At 43.1% G+C, this 25,868-nt stretch overlaps 1 protein-coding gene across 2 annotated transcripts in view; it reads right to left on the reverse strand.

The window, feature by feature from the left end:
* The window catches only part of MATN4 (matrilin 4), a 130,082-nt gene extending 105,630 nt beyond the window's left edge, over positions 1-24,452 (reverse strand). Inside the window, exon 1 of one of the 2 annotated variants that reach the window (XM_068263995.1) lies at positions 24,282-24,452. The gene's annotated coding sequence lies outside the window, so the exon portion shown is untranslated. The remainder of the gene's footprint in view (positions 1-24,281) is intronic. The other variant, XM_068263996.1, reaches the window with a different exon arrangement.
* Between the last annotated feature and the right edge of the window lie 1,416 nt (positions 24,453-25,868).

Here is a 25,868-nt window from a genome sequence, read left to right on the forward strand (position 1 = left end):
TATAAAATCCAACTGTTCAGTGTCTTATTCGCTGCTCCTGATGAGAAAACAGTTCGGGCTCTGGACGAGGCACCTGAACAAATACTTAAGCTGTCTCTCTTTTGTCTAGGCGGTGGTGACTCTAGGGAGGGATTCTTTTTCTCTCAAAATTATTCGATAAATGTATCTGCACATCATACATTTATTAAAGTTGAAATAACATAATATATCACATATTGAAAAGATATTCAATAAGGTTACTGAAATTACAAAATCCAGTAATTTGCTGCTTTTTCTGGTTGATTGTATTAAGACGAAATATGATTTCTGATTGGCTGCTATGGTTTGCAAAAGAAGACTTTTCATAACAAATATGAAAAAGTTGCACAACCAATAGTCACAGGAATGTAATACAAAAAAAATGCGTGTACAAAATTACACTGATTACACATGAAAGAGAATAGAGAATGAAAAAAACAAAAAAACATTTCTGAACACTTGCAGTTATATTAGAATTTATTAACGTATTAAATGTATCCACAGAAATTCAATATTGCCATGGAAGTACAAAAATTAGCCACGCTCTTTCTTCATTACCTGTAACTTTACACCTATGTTGTGTCCCTCTTTTCAGCTTTGGTTAAAATGATTCTACAACAGTTGCCTGAAATTATGAACAGGACTGTGTGCTTTAAAATCGCAAGAAGTTTTGCATCTGGATGATACCATTTATTGGCTAACTTAGAGGTAAATAAAAAGTAAACTTTCGGCTAATAAGCCTTCTTCAAACTTTGTTTGTGTATATTAACAAGATTTTAAAACACACAGCTTATATACAATGGACATTCAGAGGAGAAAAATTGTTTTACAAACGTAAATAAATGTCATTCATTTACGTTTATGTCATTTATTGTTTGCAAAAGAATGTTTCTCCTCTGAATGTCCAGTGTATATAAGCTGTGTGTTTTAACATCTTGTTAACAGACATGAACAAAGTCTAAAGAAGGCTTATTAGCCAAAAGCTTACTTTTGATTTACCTCTAAGTTAGCCGATAACTGGTATCATCCAGATGCAAAACTTCTTTATTTTACTGATGGCTACAGGGTACAACACTCTACTGCTTTATAATCGTGAAATTCAGCAAAAGGAAAGACAAGAGGCCAGCACTACAGTAAACGTCTACGTGATGAGGGAGTATGACAGGATTCACACACCTCCAAATACTCTGGCACAGCCAGCGTGCTCTGACATCAAGTAATCAGTATACTAGCAAGGAAGGAAGGGAGAGGAGAGTCGGCACTGCTAAAACACTGTCTTTAATCCAAAAGGAGGCTGGATCGCCTCCGTAGAAGTGCATCTTAGTGTGAAACGGCCGTAAGGCTATCTGTGCCCAGCACCCACCACCACTTTACCGCCTCCCCAGCAACGGTATGTCATATTGTATCCTCATATGTTGGAATATGTTTTGCTACACTTTCGATTAAAGACAGCATTCTAGCAGTGCCGACTCTACTCTCCCTTCCTTCCTTGTTAGTATAATCGTGAAATGAAAACATACCTGAAGTGACATGCAACATGGGGAAATGTGTACATATAGTACTAGCCCTACTAAGAAGTTCTCTGAAGGCCCTTTCTATTTTCCGATACAGCAAGAGTTAGGGTTCCCAGACATATACCCAATATTGTCGGCCAATTGACCTTCCATTCCAATTCAATAATTTTATCGAATCAGAAGAGAATCAGTTCTGCAAAATGGCTGCCTGACAAAATCAGTCAATAGGATCCAATGAGATTGCTGAAAAATCTCAGTCACAAGGGCTCCATCGTGTCTGTGGCAGTAATGGTGTTCAATATTGCGACAACTGTCAGACCTCCAGCCAGTGTCCCCCCAAGTGTATATGACACCCCCCCCCCACCCCCCCAAGTGCTCATGTGCATTGTTGAAGCCTCACCTGGCTGCCGCCACAATATATCTCAGCCTCCAGAAATTGAAACTTGAAAGTGTAATTTCAATTTAAAGTCAAATAAGAAGTGTGTACATAAGACTGGGACAGGATGCAGTGTATTTTGCTGAAGATTTTTAACTGATATGCTGCAATTATCTAGCAACTAAGTCCCAATTCCACCCAAAATATATTTTTGAGTTTTGCTCCTTCCTGCAACATTTCTATTCAATCACAATCTATCTGTGGTGCAACCTTTGATAGCAACAGCAAGTGATGTTCTCTCCAAAATGCACTTGGCCAACAAAAAAGATCCGGGCAGAAGTTGTAATCTACAGCTAAACCCACAATTGAACACGGTTGATTCTAAAAGCAATCAAAGTGGAAATTGAATATCAACAGTGTACAGAAGTAAAGTGGTGGAGAACATAAATTTGTTCAGGAGTTAAATGTGTTTGCTTAGGGCCCTAGCCTAGTGTGCATCACTGTTGTATCCGCTTCTGTCCACTTTTCAGCATCTCTAACATTGATGTGTAACTGAAGAGCGGACACAACTGCATCAGTGGGTTCAGACCCTTAGTGCATTCCAGTTAGTCTCCTGCTCTCTGTAGATTTAGATGGGGATGTACGGGTAAATCAAGAGTGACCATGTGACTTCCTAAAATATATAGTGGTTAGATTACATTTCAGTACAAAATGGGGTTGAGGGTTGTTGCAAAGGGTAGTAATAGATCCAGGAACAAGGGTGCATGGAAGTAATCACTCTATTTTCTTCTTTAGATGCACAGGTCACCGCCCACCTTATCCATATTCAGTTTTATGCACGTAGAGATGGAAAGAAGCTTGTCTCAGTCTCTATGTTCCCACAGTCTGTTGTAGACCTGAAGTTCGCTGAAAGTGCCCACATTTCCAATTATAGGCGCTATTAACATGGGTTATTCAAATAAAATGAGGGAGGCACTCGTGTTTGGCAATATATATTATATCGTACACATCAGTAGATAAACATTTTCAAGCTCCTCGCTCTTCCTCAGGTGTAAGCGTGTGTTGAACCACAAGGGGTGAGCACCGGCAGCCAGGCGAGAATATCCCTGGTAGGAGGTTGGAGAAAGGGTCACCTATTGCAATTGTGCGCTATTAACATGGGTGCCTATGGTGACACCCAAATGTCCCTGGTGTCTCCGGGACCGGATATTTATCATATCTAATGGCAGGTGGTAGTACCTTTGCAGTGGGGGAGGTGGTTAGGGATAGACATGGGTTGGGTCGGTTAGAATTAGGCATCACTGTGAGGGCTGGTTAGGGTTAGACAACGATGGGGGGAGGTTCAGTTAGGGTTAGGCATCGGTAGAGGGGTAGGGCTTGCTTGAGAATAGTGTAAGGTTTAGTGTTAAATATTGGTGGATTCTGTGGCAGGGGTCAGTTAGGATTAGGCATCAGTGTGGAGGGGGTCAGTTAGGATTTGGCATGGGTGGAGGGAGGGCTCATGTGAGAATAGGATTAGGTTTAGTGTTAAATACTGGTGAATCTTGTGATTGGGGGGGGGGGGGGCAGTTAGGGTTAGGCATTGGTGGTGGTGGTGGTGGTGGTACGTTAGGGTTAAGCATTGGTAGAGGGAGCATTCATATGAGAATAGAGTTAGGTTTAGTGATAATAAAATATTGGTAACATTTACTGATAAAATTAAAAAAAAAATAGTTTCATTCATGGAATTCTTTTTTTCAAAATGAACTTCAGAATGCCAAGTATTCATTTACAGGTATTCTACATTCAGGGCAGTATTTCTGGAAAGGCCACCAAGGCCCGGACCTTGGGTGGCAGCTGGCCAAGGGGAGGCTGGACATAAAAGAGGGATTGCTTCATATGGAAGAAGAGGCTGCGAATGGAATACAAAGGTTACAGATAAGGAGCAGCACATGTAAATAGGCAGCTGCTGCCCAAGGGACCTGTATAGAACTGAAGGAGGGGGCTGTTCATGAATGTCATACATGGAAGAGGGAGCTGCACAGGGAATAGAAGGGGGTGCTGCACATGGAAGGGAAGCTGCAAGAAAGTTGCCCTAGGGGCGGATAAAGTATAGATCCTGCCTCGTTTACATTGCAGCACTTGCAAAAAGTGCTATTGTTTAAAGTGTACCGGAGATGAAAATAAAAAAAGTTTTATACATACCTGGGGCTTCCTCCAGCCCCATGCACACGGATCGCTCCCATGCCACTGTCCTCTGCTGCATGTACTGGGTCCTGTAATTTCCTCCAGTCGTGACCAGTCTGCGCAAGAGAAGTTCGCCCTCTATGTATCTCTCCGGCTGAAGGAAACCCCAGGTATGTGTAAAACTTTTTTCTTTTTTTGGCTCTGGGTTCCATTAATAATAAAAAAGAAAAAAAACACACCTTTTTGTATCCTAAAAAACATTTGGTGGCTAAGCAGTTAACTTGGGCTTTCGAAGACATGAATAATATTATCAGGTATACAAGGTACAAGATACAAGATAGATTTATTTACCAAGTATGGTGGTGCCGTACTCGGAATTGCTTGTGGTACACATGGCTTGGGCAAGTACATAATGACAGTTGTACATTTTACATATATACGGCGACAAATTACACATACTAATAGCATTTACAATACATTAGCGGCTACAAAGAAGAGAAGGCAGAAGAGCAACACTAAGGCAAGTATACTGGTTACAGGCTAGGACGGAAGAGTCAGGGATCAGTGTTGTTGAGCAGCAGAACTGCCTGGGGGAAGAAAGAAGGTATTGTGTTGTGTGTGGTTTTCCTGCCATCTTTCTCTCCTCTCTGTTACAAGCCGTTTGGCATCCCTGGCATCCATCCAGTACCATTTGTTTTCTGTCCCCTTTCACACTCAGTTTCACTAGCAAAGCTGCTAGAAGGAGTTTTTGGATTATCTTTCTTCCTTTCTCATTTCTTTTTCCATTGCCTGCTTTCTGTATATTCCACTTCTAAACACACATCATGATATTTAAGGTGCCCACTTATGATGCCGACTAATGATACATAATATTTATTTCATCCAATCTTACCACTTCTATGTAATGTAAAGGACTACTGTGTATCACCGCGGACAGGCCAACTTTTTGAAAGTGTGTGTGTGGTGTGTGTGTGTGTGTGTGTGTGTGTGTGTGTGTGTGTGTGTGTGTGTGTGTTACAAAGCAGGTCAATTGGACATGGGGATCAGCAGGCGTCTAATAGACATCTATAGTAAGTATTGGCAATTGGACATCCAAACGGTGAGTTGGGTGCCCAGTGCGGTACTAGTAACTGTTCGGCATGAAGTAACCGGTATCGGACACTATGTAGGGAACTAATAGAGGAGCCAACCTTGCAAACTATCGGCTACAAATAGTGGTTGATTTGGCAGTGGAGGAGGATTAGTGTTAGGCATTAGGTAGGGTCTAGTGTTAGGCACTAGGAGGGGGGTTAGTGTTAGACACAAGAAGGGGGTGTAATGTTATGCATTAGGTTGGGGGGTTAGTGTTAGGGCTAGTTCACAGTGCTCAGTTCGGTTGCTGAATAATTCTGCATGTCAACTATCTGCCCATACAATTCTATGGGCCTGTTCACAGTACTGCGTTGTAATGGATCACGTTATTATAACTCACTTCATGCAGGCTTTGTACTTAAAGAGAAACTCCAACCAAGAATTGAACTTTTTCCCAATCAGTAGCTGATACCCCATTTTACATGAGAAAGACAATGATTTTCACAAACAGACCATCAGGGGGCGCTGTGTGACTGATTTTGTGCTGAAACCCCTCCCACAAGAGGCTCTGAATACCGCGGTACTGCTGGCAAACTGCCACAATGTAACAATGTTCAGAGACAGGAAATAGCTGTTATTAGCTGTCTGTAACAGACAGAGCAGCTAGAAACAGCTAAATAACCTGCCCACAGTAACAATGTCACCATGTAATAAATGTCAGAATGTGAATCTGGGAGAGGAAAGATTTTACAATGAGCAAACACTGACTAAATCATTTATACATAATTATGGTAAAAAATGAAGCACTTTTTTTACTACATTATTTTCACTGGAGTTCCTCTTTAAGTCTATGTTCAGCCTCCATTGCAGTTCACACACATTATGACGCATGCATTATGCAACTGACCACTGTGAATCCAGCCTTAGGCACTAGGGGGAGAGGATTCAAGTGAGAATGAATGCTGGGTAAGTGCATAGAAAATACTGGTAATGTAATTTACCAATGTTCTTGCTGGTGGTGCACACGGCGGTGCCGCAATACGCACTCCATATAAATGGGCTGCGCCTTCCCAGAAGCTGCCATGCCCTAACTGTAACTTACCTGTTTCATACCAGTGGTTTCTCTTGTTAGTTGTAGCTTTCCTGGCCCAGAGCTCTCTTGTGGTATAGAAACCTTTCAACTAAATGTATGTATGATCCGTGCCTATCCTTCTAAAACACTTAGTAGAAATTAGCAAAATATTTTAATAACATGTCAATATCCAAAGACAACTATTGTCAATTGCTTAACGGCCAGCCAAAGGCTTAGATTGGCTAAACTTTTTTCTGTCCTTGGATCAGTAAAGATTTGCATCTCAGTAAAAATGTATTTGCTTATTATTAGTTATCGGATCTACTCAAAGACTCAAGATTGTTAGCCAACCTGGCCAAAAAGGTTTAGACTGGGAAATGGTAATCTTCTCATGTTTTTAGGTAAAGTGAATTTGGTTTGCGACAGAGTCTCTTAAAGGAACGAGAAAGCCAAAAATGTTAGAAAGCCAAATAAGAAGTGTACAAAAGTCTGAGCTCACACGTACTGTAAATAGCCATTATGTACAGTGCAGTAAGCAGAGGTATCATGCAATGACCAAGACATGGATCAATGATGTTGCACTCTGGTCCAGCAGTGATCTCAACTGCATATAGGCATAGGGCCGGTTTTACCATAAGGCACTGTAGGCACGTGTCTACAGGCGCCTGATGATGGAAAGGCGGCTCATTCCCCTCCCCTAGTGCCTCCCTCCTTACTTACCTTTCCAAAGTCCTGAGCTAAGTGTAAATGAGTGGTTACTCACCCAGGTCTCTGCATTCCACTAACCAGAACCACTAACTATTTAGATCTGGACACCTCTAGCTACCTAATACTTGGGGGCACCTCTAGCTACTTAATACTGAGGATAGCTCTGGCTACCTGACTCCATGGGGCACCTGTAGCTACCTATGTCAGGCAAGGGAAGTAAGGGAGAAGTGACAGCTGGGACAGCCAGCACACTTGCGGTGCAGTTTGTTTGTTGGGTGTTTGTAGGTTCATGGAGGGCAAGGTTTAGGGTGTAAGGACATCTGTGCCTAGAGGCTCCTGTGATGTAAATATGGGCCTGTATAGGCAGCAGTGGTATTTGATGATGGCCCGTCTTATCCCTCTTGGATTACTATTGCTGTTGTGCTCCTCTGCATCTCTTCATATAGATAAAGTAAATGGAAATTCTGCAATTCAGCTACAGACTGCCAAAGGCTAAAAAGATGACAAGGCAAAGTATCCATCTATAACAGAAGACCATGTGTAGGATTATGGTAGGCTTTGATTATTTCCAGGAGCTTGACAGTAGAATAAATGTCTCCAGTTAGTGTCTCTAGCAGGCAGCTCACAAATACTTATACTGTGCTTAATGACCTTCACCTTCTGGGGGCTAGCACTGTTCAGACTTCTCTTATAGTCAAAGTCCCTTTGTTGTCTCAGAAGAAGTATGTAAAGAGAATCATTGTCCTGGGTCACAGCTCAGTCTCTCCCTTTCTGGCCGTGCAAAGGCAATTCTCAGTGATCTTCTGGCTAATACTCTGAATCTGCCCTGATGCTCCTCCTAATCTAACATGTTTTTACAGTTCCAGGGGGAAACTATAAGGAGCTACTTATAGACACGAACCACTGTAACCAAAACCACTGTTTTCATTGGACATCTTTAGGATGCTATTAGCTGGGTCCATGCACTATCATGTGAAGCTTACACCTCACTAGTGGACCTAAGCCCATTTAAAAACGGGCTAGGTCTGTCACAGCGCATGTGCCAACCATGCACGCACATTTTTGCCGCGCCCTTCACGCCCACCCGCTGTGTGCGTGTACAACGCGCACGCACGACGTACCCGCCAACCCGCCGGCCTGTCCGCCCCTTCGCCCGACGCGCGTCACTCCCCCTCACTGTCTCTGCAGAGCGCATGTGGGACACACACAGGGACACGGGACGCAGAGACAGTAGGGTTTTATTAAAGAGGATGAGTGTAGGCTAGGATGTAAATGTTTGTTGGTAGGTAAGCTACATGCTTCAGTTATCCTGCAGCAAACATCTGCTTTAATTTGACCTGCCTCATCTGCTGCAAGTTCAGATTCATGCAAACCAATCTAAGTTCATGCAATCTGATCTGCTTAATGCTACATCCTGCCAGTGGAGAAATGACTCCCATATGCCACTAACTTGAACACAGCATAAACCAGCTACACTGATTAGTGATGACTTTTCCAAATACATTTGCATTATCCATGCTAAAAGAAGAAATAGACGCAAAATTGGTTATGAAGCATGATAAAGGAAATTCAGGCATTGCTGGACCTTTCAGTGCCCTCATAAAAAGATACAGCAAGACACAGCAAATGTACGCCATGTGGGCATGTGTAGCCGTGGCTTTCACAGGCAGCTCTGGCACTGTTAGTTTCAGCAGTGCTGTGTATTGTCATAAACCTTACCTGGTGTAAAATGCGTTTTCTTCATATGTGCTAGACATGGCCAAAACTTCTCCCACCCCCAAGATGTCAGAAATATTCCTACTTCATATTCTCCTCTGCATGTGATTCCCCAACATAACCCCCTCAGAAGACATTTCGTTACAGCCCGTCTCCATGTCTGTCTTTGTTTTTGTGTGCAATTCCCTATCCATTTCCTCAGGTAACCTAAAGTAGTCCTCCTGCCTTTACCCTTCTCCCCCTCATAGCCCCACTAGAAACCCAAAGGCTTCACTAATAACATCATGGAGGTACTTCCATGCTGACTCCTGTTGGCTTCTGCAGGCGTGTGGCCATGTCATCTCAGTGGCGTAACCTCCAACAGTGACAGCAAAGATCTGCATTTAAAGGGGGCTTAGATGGGTTCTTTGCATTGAAAGACATCCATGGCTATAATTAATAGGTAATGCCCAGTGGTGTTGATCCAGGGATTTTATCTGATTGCCATCTGGAGACGGGAAGGAATTTTTTCCCTTTTGGCGTTAATTGGACCAACCCTTGTAAGGGTTTTTCACCTTCCTCTGGATCAACATGGATATGTGAGGGAGCAGGCTGGTGTTGTACTTCGTGTTCTGGTTGAACTCAATGGACTTATGTCTTTTTCAACCCAAATAACTATGAAACTAAGTATCGCACTTGTGACAGGAGATGGTGCAAGGCTCTCATAGCCATGAAATTTCCACCCTAGCATGTTAAGTGGTAGATGGGCATTGTGGTGTAAAAGTGATGCAGTATGGGACATGGTGATATGGGAATGAAGTTGGTGTTCCAGTGATGCATCACAGGGGATTTGGGGGGAGCCATAGCAGCTAATAGCGTTTCAATGGTTGCATGATCCTTGGAGGTGAGTATGAGAGTGGTGGGCAAGTTGGAGTGAGGGTTCACAGTTAGGTTAGTTGGGGGGAGGGAGTAAGAGGGTATAATAAATGAAAAATAAAAAAGTAATGGGCCTGTAAAGTCAACTTCTAGACAAAGCTGTAACTTTCAACAGAGTGGGGAAGGCTTATCATTATCGCCAATTTTTACTGCTGAGCCTCACTGGGTACATTTTTTCCCTCACTTCTTGTCCCTTGGGCCACCATGGCTTTAATAGGAAACGTTCAGGTCTAAAGGAAAGGAAATAAAGAACAGCAATACAAAAACAGAAGATCTTCTGAGCCTGCCTCACTCTATTAAAAAGAAAATGAGGTTGCTACTGTAACCTTGTTTGAAGTCCCCTGCTGCTGTCACAGCTCATGCCCACTGTAAGTGTTCTTTGATTTTTCCGACGACCGGTGATTTTTTTGAATGCCGAGCAATCGTTTCTGTGATCTCATCACGTGTGTACAGGCGCACAGTTACACGAACAACATTTGGCGACGTGCAGCGATAATGACCGCCATGACGGATCAGATCTTTAAGATCCCCGAGAACTCCCACGCAAAACTGTGATTGTTTAAACTCTTGTTTCCGGTTGTCATGTCATGTGCTTGTCATGTACTGTCATGTTGCTTGTTTCCGCAGGTAGGAAACTGGATCAGGGAACCTCAACCGTTGGGAGGCGTCGCTGTGAGGTTCTCCGGCCCATCGTCAGGTGAGTAGTCAGCTTAACAGGGATAAGTACTGATTGGTGGAGTCCCACCTCTTTAGCACCTCCCTCATTCCAACCTGGAAGAAGAATAGGAAATCACAACTGTGAAGCAGAGCCTGCACATATATTGGACAAAATCCAGGGTTTATTCTAGTAATAATTGGGCCCCCGAGCAAAATAAATTCGGGGACCCCCTGACAGACACTCCCAAACCAGAAAGCTGCATGAGGGGCCCTTTGTTGCAGCCAAATTTCCCCCCAGGGCCCCTGAGCCGGCTGCTGTCCCTCTCCCCAGCCCCCAACTTAACTGTGCTCCCTGGGTCCCTGCAGAGACTTTGGCAGAGTAGCGTCTCACCTGTTCTGGTGGGCACGCTCGTCTGTCAGTCCATGGCTCCGTGCACTCCCAGACTTCATCCTCACAGGGGTGCTTCTCCTCCATGACCTGGCGCATGTTATTACATAATATCATGCTACAGGTCACAGAAGATGCAGCCAGCGGCGAATGAAGACAGGAGTGCACAGAGCCAAGACTGGTGAGACGCTACTCTGCCAAAGACTCTGCAGGGGCCCCAGGGAGCACAGTTTTAAAGGAAGCATCAGGCAATAAATAGTAACTCCAGCCCATGGCAGCCAATATGTTCCTCGCCGCAGCTCCGCAGGATCCCCTTCGTTAGAGATGTCGACCTCGCCAGTTTGGCATCTACTGAGCCTGCACGAGAGCGCTCATGTCACAGAACTACTGATGTTAGCTTTAAGTTGGGGGGGAGGGGGCAGCAGACAATTCAGGGGCCCTGGGTGGAGATTTAGTGCAAACTATGCAAGTTGGAATTATCTGCATCTCATTTACCATCATGCATGGGAAGCCACCTTAACCACGCAGAGAGTAATAGTTAAGGTGGGGAGGGCACCTTAGGGGGCCCCTACAGGCTCTTCGGCCCTGGAGCAAATGCTCCCGTTGCCTCTGTGGTAGCGCCGGCCCTGGAAATATGGCGCCCTTATGTTCATAATGAAATAATGACAAAATGAAGCAAAACAAGGCTTATAAAACGGTAATACACATTGGTAATACTATTTAGAAGCATCTCATGTGTTTCACGTGAATAAGAAATGATTCCTGTTGTCTTGCGTTCCCTTACGAGACCTAATAAAACAGATTTTATTTTTACAATATCTGCCAACCCACAGTTATTAAACCCATTAGCGGCTTCTGTGGTAACCCAGGTTTCTGCAGCACTGTCAGTAAAATTCTCCTTGTCCTAGCAAGCTATTCAAAGGCTCCTATTGATAAAAGTGCCCATTGAAACGCAGGCAGATAAATCACACTTGTTTGGAGGGGTTGTCCATATACCTTAGAGACAGCTGGAGTGTTAAAAGTGTCTGTAAAAGCAGCTAGCGCAGCTGAGGGGGTCAGCATACCAAGCATAGTAAGGGCCAAACTGCTTGTATACTTTCTTTAAGAGTCCTAAACTCTGGAGTTACAGCCATATAGGTGTGCCGGGGTAATAAATAATAGAAGGGCCCTTTATATTCATTTCTGGTATATAATAAATCACAACTACATACAAGTAGCCAAAACAGCTAATACCTACAAACGACCGGCTAGCTGGTATATAGGAAAGAGGAGGAAACAATTATTTTACTTTAGGTCCCCTTCCCAGTGGAAAGCCAGATGTCACGTTCTATTAGCCTCAGGCTTTTAATGTATCAAAGGTTGATTCAATCCAGCAGAATAAACAATACAAAGTAACCATTAATAACAGCACAGTGTTGCCAGACTATAAAGAGCTGTTTATGCTGCCCTGCTTACATTTGATTAGGATTGGTAATGCACAAAAGCAGAATGGGAGATACAGATGTGCGGATATTATAGAAGATGACTCTAATAAGTAGTCATTGCTCAACAGGCTGGCAGGTTTGGTGGGAAGTAATGGCAGGCTGCCTGCTGGCAGAATAGTGTATAAAAATGATGTAGTGTTTAATTCTCCTTACTGCTCACAAGTCCTGGATTAGATGCCTGGCCATGGCACTACCTGCATGCAGTTTGTATCTATGTATTCCTGTCCTAATGTTTAACACCTTCGGGGACTGTACTTTACTACCACAAACAGGGCTGCTACATTTCTGTTGAATAAGGGGCAGGGAAAAAGTAGGAATGGTTGCGTATGGCCCGCCCCATGCAGTGAATTCTGGGTGTGGCTAAAAGGCATGATGACTGCACTTTTTTTCGCTTTCACATACATCACAACTTTCTGAGATGCAGAGGCTTCTCCTTATCTTCTCTCAAGGCTGTTCCAGCACTATCCTATCTGTAAAACCCCTTGTCGATGGCTCGCACCTTTGCAGTAACACGGACCCAGTCAGTGGCGTAGCTAAGGAGCTGTGGGCCCCCGGTGCAAGTTTTACAATGGGGCCCCCCAAGCACTCTATACATAAAAATTGATACAGCGCACCAAAACCTGCCAAGGGCAACTACAGTGTCAGAGGAGCAAGAAGGGGATGAGGAGCTGTTTGTTAGTGATCACTACTATTCAAAGTATCTATGGAAGTGATTATTACCAGCACAGGACCAATAAAGAGCTAATACTGCAGTTGAGGGAGGGCCCTTCGGGGCCCCTCTGGCCCAAGGGCCCCGATGCGGTGGCTATCTCTGCACCCCCTATTGCTACGCCCCTGGACCCAGTCGGTATTGGCTTTTTACGTGGAAGTCCGAGTGGGACCGTAATACTGTGCAGGTGCAGTGTGGCCATGCTTCGGGGATCTCAGCACTGGATTGGTCAAGAGCAATCGCTACATAGTAGTTATAAATGTTAGGCATACTCATACCACCTTGTGATATTTTATTTGTACCCTGCCAGAAATAATACAGGCTATAAACTCACATTTTAAATATGAGATGGCATATGCCAAAGCTGCAAGACAAACCAAGAAGATTATTAGAAATTGGGGGTTGCACACAAATGGTATTACAAGAAATGATTGATTTAAGAGGGAACCTGATATAATGACATGCCTGTTGTTGGGCTCTGATGATTATACTCTGGGAGGGAGTTGGAAGCTAAAAGTGTATAAGGCAAGTATGTTACAGGTAACAGTTTGAAAGCACATTGAGCGTTTGTTAGGTAATAATTATTTTTACCCTATGGCACGGGTGGAATAATGTGTTCTATATTTCCTCTATGTTTATATTTCTTTTTATAATTGACTACTTTTTACATTTTTCTTTTTATTACAATATCTCCTTTTATTTTGACCTGTTGAATGGTCAAGTTTAGATATGCTATATTTCCTGTAGCACTATACACTTATATATTAAGATACATATACATGTTTGATATGGTCACAAACTGGTAAAATGCACTGATAACACCATATATCATCTGTCTATGACATGTGCTATGTTTATTTTCTTTTAATTATTAAAATGTGGCCATTAATCTATTGGTCTTAAAGAGACTCTGGATACTCATAAAATCCCACTTTTTATTTTACATTTACCTTCTAGACTGTAACCCAAGCTAAAACGCTGCATCCCCGCGGCAGAACGCTGTGTTTAAACCCCCCAAATCCCCTGGGCAAAATGCGGGGAGCGCTTCCTTGTAGAGGCAGAGCTTAGAGATGCAGCTCTGCCTCTACTCGCGTCAATCCCCGCTGATCGCCTCCTCTCCCTTTTACTGAGAGGGGCGGGGAAGAGGCGGCGATCAGCGGTGGATTGACGCTAATGGAGGCAGAGCTACAGTGCTAAGCTCTGCCTCCCCGGGCAGAAAAATTTATAACCAGGAAAGTCGTCGATTTTTGTCCCCGTATTTGGGGGGTTAAACACTGCATTCTGCCGCGGGGATGCAGTGTTTTAGCTTGGGGTGTAGAAGGTAAATGTTAAATAAAAAGTGGGATTTTATGAGGCTTCAGAGTCTCTGTAATATGTATGACTGATTTGTTGTATGGGTGCCACAATAACTAGATTCAAAAACAAACAAAGATAAGCAAGGAAACAATTTAGAGATTACACATAAAATTTAGCACAGTATAACCACTGGTCTATTAGGCAAACACATCATGCCCAAAATAGGGATGTAGAAGGAGGATTAAGGAATGGTGAGATTTGCTAACAAATGAAGGATAGTTGTGGGTTATGCTTACATTTTAAAGGGTTACTTAAGTCCAAATAAAACATTTATTTAACTTACCTGGGGCTTCTTGTAGTCCCCTGGAGTCATCCTGCAACTGTGCTGTTCGTCAGAATCCCTCCATCGAGCAGAACCCCTCAAAGCTGGCCCGTTGTGGCCAGTCGGAGGCTACTGCACATGCTTGGCCTCGAGCCACGCGCACCCTGATCATGCTTCTGCTACCAGGAGTGCTCTGCACATGTGCAATAGTGATTTTCACATAATGCAAAGCCCCAGGTTGGGGAGCACGGTGAGGTGGCGTGTGGCCGGCCAGCTTTGTGGGGGTTGCTGCTGCTTGCAGGAGAGACTTGGACGGACGTCGTTGAGCACAAGATGACTCCAGGGGGCTGCAAGAAGCCCCAAATAAGTTAACTAGATAGTTTATTTTAACTTTAGATTTCCTTTAAAAGCCAAATCACCTGTGCAACCCCAATATTTAGCTTCTTCCACAATCCTTATCTATGTAGATTACAATCATTAAATAATGCCACTTACTTAGAGTGTCCACACAAAAAGATTACTTCATTAAAGGAAATCTGAGGTGACAGTAGCATAAAAAGCTTTACTTACCTGGGGCTTATTCCAGCCCCTAGAAGTCTGAGTGGTTAGTCCAGTCTTCAATTGTAGTGATTTATGAACCGGTCAGGCCACCGGCTTCTGCACATGCGCAGCATAAGCATGTGCTTAAACAAGTCCAACTAGAGGCAACTTTTCAGGCAATCAATCATTACATTTGATTTCTTGGTCTGTGATTAATTAGTTGTAAAAGCAAAAAGACTGAACACATGTCCAATGTCAGAAGCCAGTTCCTGTAGATTCTTGCATATATCAGTCAGTTGGCTGCACATGTTCACAGTGCAACATACAGGACCGATCGATATTATTACCCTGTCCAATTGCAGAAAGAAGCAGTAGAGTGTTGTACCGTGTTAGCCATGAGTAAAAGCAAGAAGTTTTGAATCAGGATGATACCATTTATTGGCTAACTTAGAGATGGATAAACAGTGAGCTTTCGACCAGTCCGACAAAGGCTTTTTATAAGTCGAAAGCTCATTGTTTATCCATCTCTAAGTTAGCCAATAAATGGTATCATCCCAATTGCAGAAAGAATGATAAACACAATTGTTTCTCTGTTGCTTCTGATTGGCCTGCACCAGAAAGCACTTCCGAACAGCAGACAATTTAAACATTTTGATTGGATCTTTATTGTTCATGAGGTGTCTGGCTCTTCTACTGACCACATATGCTATTGCTCCGTTGTTATTGCCTGATGAAACGGGATCAAACCTGCGAAACGCGTTGCATATTTGGAGTTCATAAATAAAATATATTGACTGTCTTTACTACAGTCGTTGTGTGTCTACTTGGAGGAGGTAAGTCCACCACTACCTCCTCTATTTACCAAGAATTTGGTTTTTAAGCTCATTTAGCTTCCTTTTATCCTCTTGGCGCCTCTGTTCTCCTGCATAATAATGAGTGTATATTTACTTGTGTACCAGTGCTAAGGTGCCCCCAAAATGGAGAACATCGGAGAAAACTGAAAATCAAAAGCAATGTGGCAAACCTGAGCTGGAAACTAAACAAAAATGCAGCCACTTGGTGGAAAAACATGTTGGTAGCCTTCTATGAAGGTTCTCATTTATCCTTCAAAAGTGGACATCTTTTGTGCTGTAGAAGACATCTCATCACTCTTGCCCTTTAGGATTGATGAAACGTCTTCGAGAAAGGCGCCTTCGAATATTATCACAGCAAGTGCCCCTTTACAAATGATTATGTGTACCAATTAACCCCCCATTGTGAATGACTTCACATCAAGCACAGATATATATACTTGTCGGGAGAACTCCATAACTGTGATCTCCAAACACACACATAAGCTTTCATTAACTGTAAAATACTTATGCAGGTTTGTTTATACATGATGTTTCATCTTTTTCATCCTCATCTATACAGTATGCATACTTATAAGACTTGGGCCCATATGCAATTAACTTTTTCACCTGAGTTATCACCAAGGAGATCATTTTCATCTTCTCTTTAAAATAACTTTTCAACATTTTATAATTGAAAAAGTAACAAAAGTTGGAGAAAAAGTACTATCAAAATTATTCTGAGTATTTTACTACTTGCTGGTGGCTTAAAGGCATTTTATAACAAGCTGTGAAAATATCACCTTGGAGAAAACTCAGGAGAAAAAGGGAATTTCATATGGGCCTAGGAGAGAATGTAACACAGAGCAAAAGACAAAGGCCCATATGCAATTCACTTTTTCTCCTAGGTGATATTTTCATAACTTGTCATAAGTTGCTTTTTAAGCCACCAACAAGCAAGAAATGATTCAAAATAATTTTAATAGCACTTTTACCCCAACTATTGGGTACTTTTTCAATTTTAAAATGCTGAAAAGTTAGCAGTTGGCTGATGGTGTAATGGTTAAGGGCTCTGCCTCTGACACAGGAGACCAGGGTTCGAATCTCGGCTCTGCCTGTTCAGTAAGCCAGCACTAATTCAGTAGGAGACCTTTGGCAAGTCTCCCTTACACTGCTACTGCCAATAGAGCGCACCCTAGTGGCTGCTGCTCTGCTCTGGCGCTTTGAGTCCGCAAGGAGAAAAGCGCAATATAAATGTTATTTGTCTTGTCTTGTCTAGTTTAAACAGAAGATAAAAAGTATCTCCTAGGAGAAAACTCAGGTGAAAAAGTTAATTGCATATGGGTCAATTACTGTTAGGTATCCTCCAAATCAACTAGATAAACCATAAAACTCAAGAGAAGAACAATCTGGTCCAGGAAACATAACTTCATGATAAAAAGCAAAAAGAAGCAAAAAAACAAATAGCCAGTAGCAGGAGACACTATTTACTGATTAGATGATATTAATGTATTTACTACAATATGTTCAAATACCACTTGAGCCCTACATAAATACCTCCAGGAGAACACATACTGGGCCATATGCAATTCACTTTTTCACCTGAATTTTCTCCTAGGTGATATTTTTAAACTTGTCAATAAAATGCATTTTAAGCCACCAGAAAGAAAGAAAATACTCAAAAAATTTTAAAAGTACTTTATAATTTACTTTTTGGTACTTTTTTAGTTGAAAAGTACTGGTAAGTTATTTTAAATCTGAGATTAAAAATGATCTCATAGGAGAAAAAGTGAATTGCATATGGGCCACTGTGTGCTGGGAACCAAGGTGCTAGAGAACAAAAAGGTGCCCAGATAAGCTACCTTTTTGTGTGTTTATTGACAGGTTAAAATCCATTTAAACCCTGAAAATAAAACCATGAAATAAAACTAACTCAACACTGTCCTGCACTGTTTGCCCAATGACAGCATTTCCATGGTTAGGGAAGGTGGGGGTCTGATTGTGGTTGCAAACTCCCTAGTGCAGCAGGAGGCACCAGTAACAGGAGTGTCATGTTCCTGGCTATGGAATTCTGTATGGTGGGACAGGGAGTGTGCAGTGTGAGGCAGTGCTGAACTAGTCAGCACTAACTCAGGTCAAGCGATTGCCACCCTGGCTGTATAGGTGAATGCGTATTTTGAAGGGAATGTCCAGGCAGTTTAAAATAATGACATTTACTTACCTGGGGCTTCCTCCAGTCCCTTGCAACCAACATGTCCCTCACAGCAGGTTCGCTCCCAGATGCCGGTGCAGAGGCCGATTTTGTGAGGATGTCTTGCACTGCACCTGCGCCACTGTCAATCACGTGGTGTGTAGTGTATTGCGCAAAGCTGAACAAAAATGCAGATACTCATCTATGTAGAGGGAGGGCTCTGTATCCCATAGAGCCTTCCTAGTCCTCTCTCTGGGCCCTCGGTCCACCACTATCCCCCATTTAAATTCCATACCTTTGGGACTCCGATGAAGGCTTTAAAAGCACTCATGTCCCTGAGTGCTTCCGAAGATGGGTGTATCCATATTGTGCATTTGCAAGCCAAGATTCGCGCGTGTGCAATATGGAAACGCTAGTCTTTGAAAGCACTTGGGGACACTTGAATACTTCTGAAGCCTTCACAAGGACTCCTCAAAGCATATTCAACCAGTTAGTCTAATAACTTCAATGGAGGGACAGGGTGGGCTGAGGGCACGGAGAGAGGACTGGGAAGGCTCTATGCCAGAGAGTCTATGGGATCTAGAGCCTTCAGTCTACATATGTACGGTATGTATTTTTCATTGTCGCCTCAGTATTGCTTTAGGCTACTTTCATAGCGTCGCAGTACTCTCCCCCACCTCAGCACATCGCGGTGCTGTGAGACAGAAGTAGTGAAATCAACACAAGGCTGCTGCTAACTCTGCCCTGTGTTGCCACGTGATCCATGCCCACTGTACAAATTATGCAGCAGTGCAAGTCTATGGCAATGCAGTAAGTGTGAATCCCTGATCGAGGGCGTAGCGCAAACTTCAGTGATGTGTTTCCTGTCTAGCATCACTGAGCGGAGGGCAGCGATACACATATTACCCTGTCTGTGCACTCCGCAGCAGGATAGTATGGTAATATGCACGGGGGAATGATTGTCCTGCCGCAGGCTCTCCTGCCACAGGACGATCGCACTGCTGTATGGGCTTGATTCACAAAAGCGCGCTAAAGCATAGCACGAAAGTGCTATGCGTTTAGCGCGCAATGTACCGCGCATGAAGGTTTGCATGTGTACAGATTTATGTGTGCGCGTGCTAACAAAGGTTGTCGCACGCACTTTCCTGTGATAGCACGCGCACGTGAATCTGCACACGCGCAAACCTTCATGCACGGTACATTGTGGGCTAAACACATAGCACGGTCATGCTATGCTTTAGCTCGCTTTTGTGAATGAAGCCCTATGTGCGCAACCAGCCTCAAGTATAAAGTGACAATATCTACTATTTCATTTAGCACAGTAATTGCTATTGGGCATGTTAAATAAACATGCAGCAGGTTAGGGAAGCCTATTTCATTATTGATGGGGAATGATCTGACAGCTTTCTCTGACAGTGAAGCCTTAGTAGGTTTTTGTTTATAGTCACTGGAATGCTCTTTGTGAATTGGCTCAGTGGCTGAGCTGGAGAGTAGTTGCTGCATATATTTATTATTATTATTATTATTATGTAGTATTTATATAGGCTGAACATATCTATATAGTCTTGTCACAAGCTGTCCCTCGGAGGATCTCACAATCTAATCCCTACCATAACTACCGGTATATATCCATTGTAGTCTAGGGTCAATTCAGAGGGAAGTCAATATATATATATATATATATATATATATATATATATATATATATATATATTAGCAAACAATGGCTTTTTTTGCTATGTTTGAAAATGAACAGAAAAGAAGTTGCAGCTTTCCCAAAATGAAACTCTTGTTTAATATGTGTTGTATGGAATATATTGTAATTTGCAGATAAACACCTTTTTCAGTATTATTTTTCTATCACCTGGCAGGCTGGATTTGTAGAAGCAACTTCTTGTATAATTGCATGCAGGTTAGACTGAATAGTAGTCTGCTTTTTTTCTGAACTCTTCCCCAATCCCATTACCACTCACATGTGGTAGATAGGGAGGAGCTAGGAGGGGGTATCAGCCAGTCTTTTCCTGCGATTCCGCCTACCTTTGCCCTGTGCTCCACAGAAGAGTGCAGAGGGAGAAGGGAGGCTTTGCAGAGGAAGAAACTCCCACTCTGCTTGTAGCTCTGAACTTTGGTCACACAACTCTTGGTCTGGTCAGTCATGTGACTCGCTTTTCCAAAGAAAATTTCACTAAAACGAAATTTCACTAAAACGATTGTATTAAATATTATAATTGTTTTAGCAACAGCATTGTTCCCTATTCACCCTTCCTAACAATGAAAAAAATCAGGGAGTAAACTAGGGCTATAAGTTTACATCCTTTTTAGAATAATAAGTTGGTTAGTGAAGTTGGGTACAAGTTGGCTGATATATATATATATATATATGTTTTGAAAAGTACCTAACTGCCTAAATGGCCTAAATGCCATGGCAACATTTGTTATGGAGGTGGTCATGGTGGGCACTTTTGTTATGGGAGGGTGGTCATGGTGGCTAAAATTGTTATGGGGCTCGTGGTCATGGTGTCCACACTTATTATGGGGGGGTGGTGATGGCAGTCACACTTGTTAAGGGAGGTGGTCATGGTGGCCACACTTGTTATTGGTAGGTGGTCATGGTTGCCACACTTTTAATGAAGGGGTGGTGATGTTGGCTACACTTGTTATGGGGGGTGGTTATGGTGGCCACACTTACTATGGGGGTGGTGATAGCGGTCACACTTGTTAAGGGGGGTGGTCATGGTGGTCACACTTGTAATGAGGGGGTGGTGATGTTGGCCACACTTGTCATGGGAGGTGGTCATGGAGGCCATACTTGTTATGAGGGGGTCATGGTGGCCACACTTGTTATGAGGGGGTCATGGTGGCCACACTTGTTATGAGGGGGTCATGGTGGCCACACTTGTTATGAGGGGGTCATGGTGGCCACACTTGTTATGAGGGGGTCATGGTGGCCACACTTGTTATGAGGGGGTCATGGTGGCCACACTTGTTATGAAGGGAGGGTCATGGAGGCCAAACTTGTTATGGGGAGGACATGGTGGCCATACATGTTAAAGTGGGGTGGTCATGGTGGTGGCTACACTTGTTATGGGGGGAGGGTATGGAGGCTATACTTGTTGGTCATGGTGGCCACACTTGTTATACGATTCTTAACAGATAAGACCCCTACCCTTGGAGTCAACACAAGGGAGGTGGTGTGAATATCAATATCGCATGGTCCCATGGTTTGTAGGTTTGTAGTTTGCCCCTGTCTGGTGACATCAGCACAGGACTGCCAGGGCTGTTCCAGGAAATGGTACATTGCTGGATTCTATAATGATGGTGTTTAGGTTAATCAAACATTTTCTTTCAGTGTATTTGTAATTTCAGTAATGAGCTAATCTCTATTACCAACATATATGATCAAACCATCCAAAACAGTCTGTATGCATGTTGGATTATTATGGCTCTGTACAAATTAACAAGCTGACACATCATTGCATTCCAGCGGATCTGGAGGTGTGTTTAGCTTCGAAGGGCAACAATGGTTAATTTGCATATATTCAGCAGTGATGCTCTGGGAGACATCTCAAGCTCACTCCAACCTGAATTATCGCAAATTCTTTCTGTTTTAAGAAAGCAAACTTTTGTTTTCCACAACATATATGAAATATCCATTTCACAATATATCTTCTATATATATAATAGGCTAAGTGCCTCAACCTTCAAGCAAGAAGAAGAAGTAGCGCCCTGCCCCCAGGGCCGGTTCAAGCAAAAAGAATGGGCTGGTCTAAGCAAGAAGAAGAAGTAGCGCCCTGCCCCCAGGGGCGGTCCTACACTTGCTGCCGAGCTGGAGGGGGTAGCGGGCAGGAAGGGGGTATTGGGCACAGTGCGCTCCCCCTCTAGCTTAAGTTCAGCAGCAGCCACCGCTATTAGTAAGAGGCAGTGGGTGGGGATGACTCACCTCTTCCGCGTTCCACTGTGCGTTCCACTGTCGTTACTTCCTCCTGCAATGCCATCCACTTACAATACAGTGGGCGGCATTGCAGGAAGTGACGACAGTGGAACGCACGCTGGAACGCAGAAGAGGTGAGTCATCCCCGCCCGCTGCCTCTTACTAATAGCGGTGGCGGCTGCTGCTGAGCTTAAGCTGGATAGGGGACCCCTCCCCCACCGCTGTGCCCAATACCTCCTTCCTGCCCGCTACCCTCTTATGCGGCCTATGCTACGCCGCGGGTCCGCTAGTAATGTTATATTTTACTATACCTTTATTTAGTGTTGACATCTTCTGCAGCAATAAATAGAAGATATAGTTATGTCACTGACTGTCCTCAGAGGAGCTCCCAGTCTAATCCTACCATAGTCATAGTCTAATGTCCTACCATATTATTAGTATGCATCTATATACAGACATCTTCCACTGCAGTTTACAGAGTACATAGTTATGTCTTCGCAGGAGATCACAATCTAACACCCACCAAAGTCCTTGTCTATTGTCCTTACATATTATTATTATGTGTTTATATAGTACTGACATCTTTGGCAGTACATTACAGAATACTTTGTCATGCAACTAACTGTTTCTCAGGGGAACTGACAAACTAATGTTCTTACCATCGTCATAGTTGAATGTCCTGCCATAAACCAAGGTCAGCGTTATGAGGTAAACCAATTTATCAGTATTTTTTGAGTTGTGGGAAGAAACCAGAGTGCCCGGAGGAAACCCACACGAACACAGAGGGAACATACAATCTCCATGCAGATAGTGTCCTGGCTGGAATTCAAATCTGGGACTCCAGCGCTACAAGGCGAGAGTGCTAGGCACTATACAACTATGCTGTCCATTGTGTTGTTACAATAAAATTTAGTCTGACAAGTCTGTCATTTTTTCCTTTAAGACACAATAACAAGAACACTGACTTGTTAAAAACAGAAAGAACAGTTTCTCAAAACAGATGGCAAGAACTTGGACCAAAAGTGAAGATGTTGCCTATAGCAACCTATCCAGTTTGGTTTCAGATGCTAATACACTATTGACACTGATGGATTCATAGCCACTGATAACACCTTGCAGATGCCTGATTTCCAGAAGCACCCGACTACCTTTAGTGTGAATGGAGCCTAAATGAACCATGCACTGTAACTGGTTGCTGTGGGCTATTGTGCCACTTTATACTTCAGGTTTTTGTTGAGGCAAAGAATACTATTACACAACCACGTTCTGATATGACCCACCATGGATATATTCATGTCAAAGTCACATCTTTTTTTTCATCATTAATATACACCTATATTTTTTTTCTGTAAAAACTGAATTTAACTAATTATTGGTTCTCCGGTTGTTGAACTGCAAGTCCCAGCATTGCCTGCTAGACCTAATTTGGGGTCCAGGAAATTTGGGAATGTGGGCACTGCAGGGAATCCAAGCTAATAAAAATTCCAGAGCATGACTCTAAGACCATACAACACAGAGATTACCTAAGGTTACAAACCTAGTCCAGATTCTATGCAATGCAGTAGCTGTTTCCTAGTGATACAATGAAAACAGCCAAAAGAGCAAATTAGCACACACACACACACAGCACTTGCCAAGAAGTAATGATCAAAGCAGACTTAATGAACCAATGTTTCCAAATGTGGAGAGACACTTCCTATCCGAAACTAGCTGTTACCTTGAGTTATGGAAGTCCAGCCAAACCCAGTAACAGCCTGCTGCGACTAAGTCTATAATCCCAATCTCTCACAGGCAGGCCTTACATCAGGTCATTTATTCTATAATGCCGCAAAGATCCCATTATAAGAACTACTAAAAGCAAATAAAATAAAAATGAATCAGCAACTCATTTTGCAGCGATTGGTTGTCGTTTTCATGTATGGTTGTAGATACTCATACATACATACATACAATCTTAATCACACTCATATAAATGGATATTAATTAAATAGTACAATCATTGTGTCCGACACAAACATCAGCAAAGTATATTTCTGAAACATGTTAAATAATTTTGCCAGATATCTGCTATTTCCATTAACCACCATTCCTTTTAGGAAAACTTTGTTTTAATTACACTATATGGCCACTTATGCATACTGTATATATTACCATGGTGATAGATTACACAATAATCTGAAATTCTGAATTTGCCCAAATAAATGAATTAAGGTAATGCAGCATGAGAGGGAAATACAAAATCCTCAAAAAGAAGTTAAATAAAGATGTTAAACCTGCTGCATTCTGAGCAATTTCAATAGATGCTTTGCTTAAAAGGAGCAACAGCCAATCTGTTAAACTGAAGCCAGCAATATAAAAGTGAATGGAAGGCTCTTACTGTGTAGTTTCTGTCCACCTTCTCTTTTCTAGTCTTGCTTTGGAGAGTGCTGAGTTCTGTGCAGGTTTTTAATTCTGGGAGGTAAAAAGGAGCCCCTCCCATCTTGAAATTGGAACTGCTGCAACCAGCCTAAAGAACAACACAGATTAGCACTAAAGCTGTCATAGTCCCGCTCCTTCCTTCGCTGAGACCTTTCCTAGCCTGGAAATAGAAAGCTTGCTGTTACACTCTGCAAGGCTGGAGGGAGGCTGGGCATTTCATACCATCACATTGGCTGTCTTTGCACAAATCTAGGGCATCCATAGACAGGCAGATATCACAGGTGGCACTGAAAAGACTTTTGGAACAAGCATAAAGCAACTTTGAGGGTGACTTCACACCATGGGCCTGATTCACAAAGCGGTGCTAACAGTTAGCATGCTGGTGAAAAGCCCTTTATCATGCCTAAACTCAGTTTAGGCATGATAAGTTTAGGTGTGATAAGTTTAGGCATGATAAGTTTAAGCACCAACTGGGTTAGCACCGCAGTGCACAGCTAATCAAAATTTTTGCGCTAGCAAAGTCTGGTGCACTTCGCATAGAGTTTAATGGCGCTGCTTTGCGTGCAGGACTTTGCGTGCGATCTAAACTTATCTAAACTTAGCATGCCTAAACTTATCACGCCTAAACTGGCTTTTCACCAGCGTGGTGCAATGGTTATCACGCCTAAAGTCTCTAACTGGGCTAGCACCGCTTTGTGAATCGAGCCTCATGTGCGGGCATATTCACAAATGTATTGGCATGTTCGAATCTCTGTTATCTTAAAGTACCCTGTACAGTGTGTTTTTAGAAAACATTGGCAATAACATGCACATTACATAGCAATGTTTCATGCTATGAAACCAATGTGCACGGTTTTCAACGTGGGAGTGTGTGTTGCATTATGCCCATGTTGCAGTGCGACCGGTAGGCCCGCTTCACATTAACATTGAAACACGGTCCGTTCCCGAATCGGAAGGGAACAGATCAGAACCGCTGCAAATTGATCCAATGTTAATCTATGGATCTGTTCACATCCTTCCGTTCGAACGAATCCATTCCGCACGATCCGCTGAACGGACCACAAGCTTCCTTCTGCATCGATTTTTCCGGACTGCTGAGCCCAGAGGAACGGAAATGGATGCTGAAGCCCTGCATTGGGGCAATGAGAAAACGGAAAGTTTCTTCACACTAGTGAGGAACAGACTGTTCTAAGGACCAAAATGCACTTTGGGGGTGAGGGGGGGGGGATGTGGGGAAACAGAACGGAAGCAGCTGAATGGCCAACAGAGTCAAAATGGATCCGATCGACTGGTAATCAGATCCGATTTCCCGAATCCGTTTGCCACTAAACTGCCAGTAGGAACTGGGCCTTATGCCTATGTACATAGTGCAAACTATGTACATATGCTGAATAAAACTGTTAGGGACCACCAAAATTGAGCATCTAGTATGCATAAGGGAGCACAACCCCACTCCCCCCCCCCACCACATTGCCTAGAGATCTAGCATACTGTGAACACTCTGCAACACATTAGGGCACATGGACCTACCTAATACAATCTCCTA

This window comes from Hyperolius riggenbachi, chromosome 12 (assembly GCF_040937935.1).
Source record: "Hyperolius riggenbachi isolate aHypRig1 chromosome 12, aHypRig1.pri, whole genome shotgun sequence".
Classification (NCBI taxonomy): Eukaryota; Metazoa; Chordata; class Amphibia; order Anura; family Hyperoliidae; genus Hyperolius; species Hyperolius riggenbachi.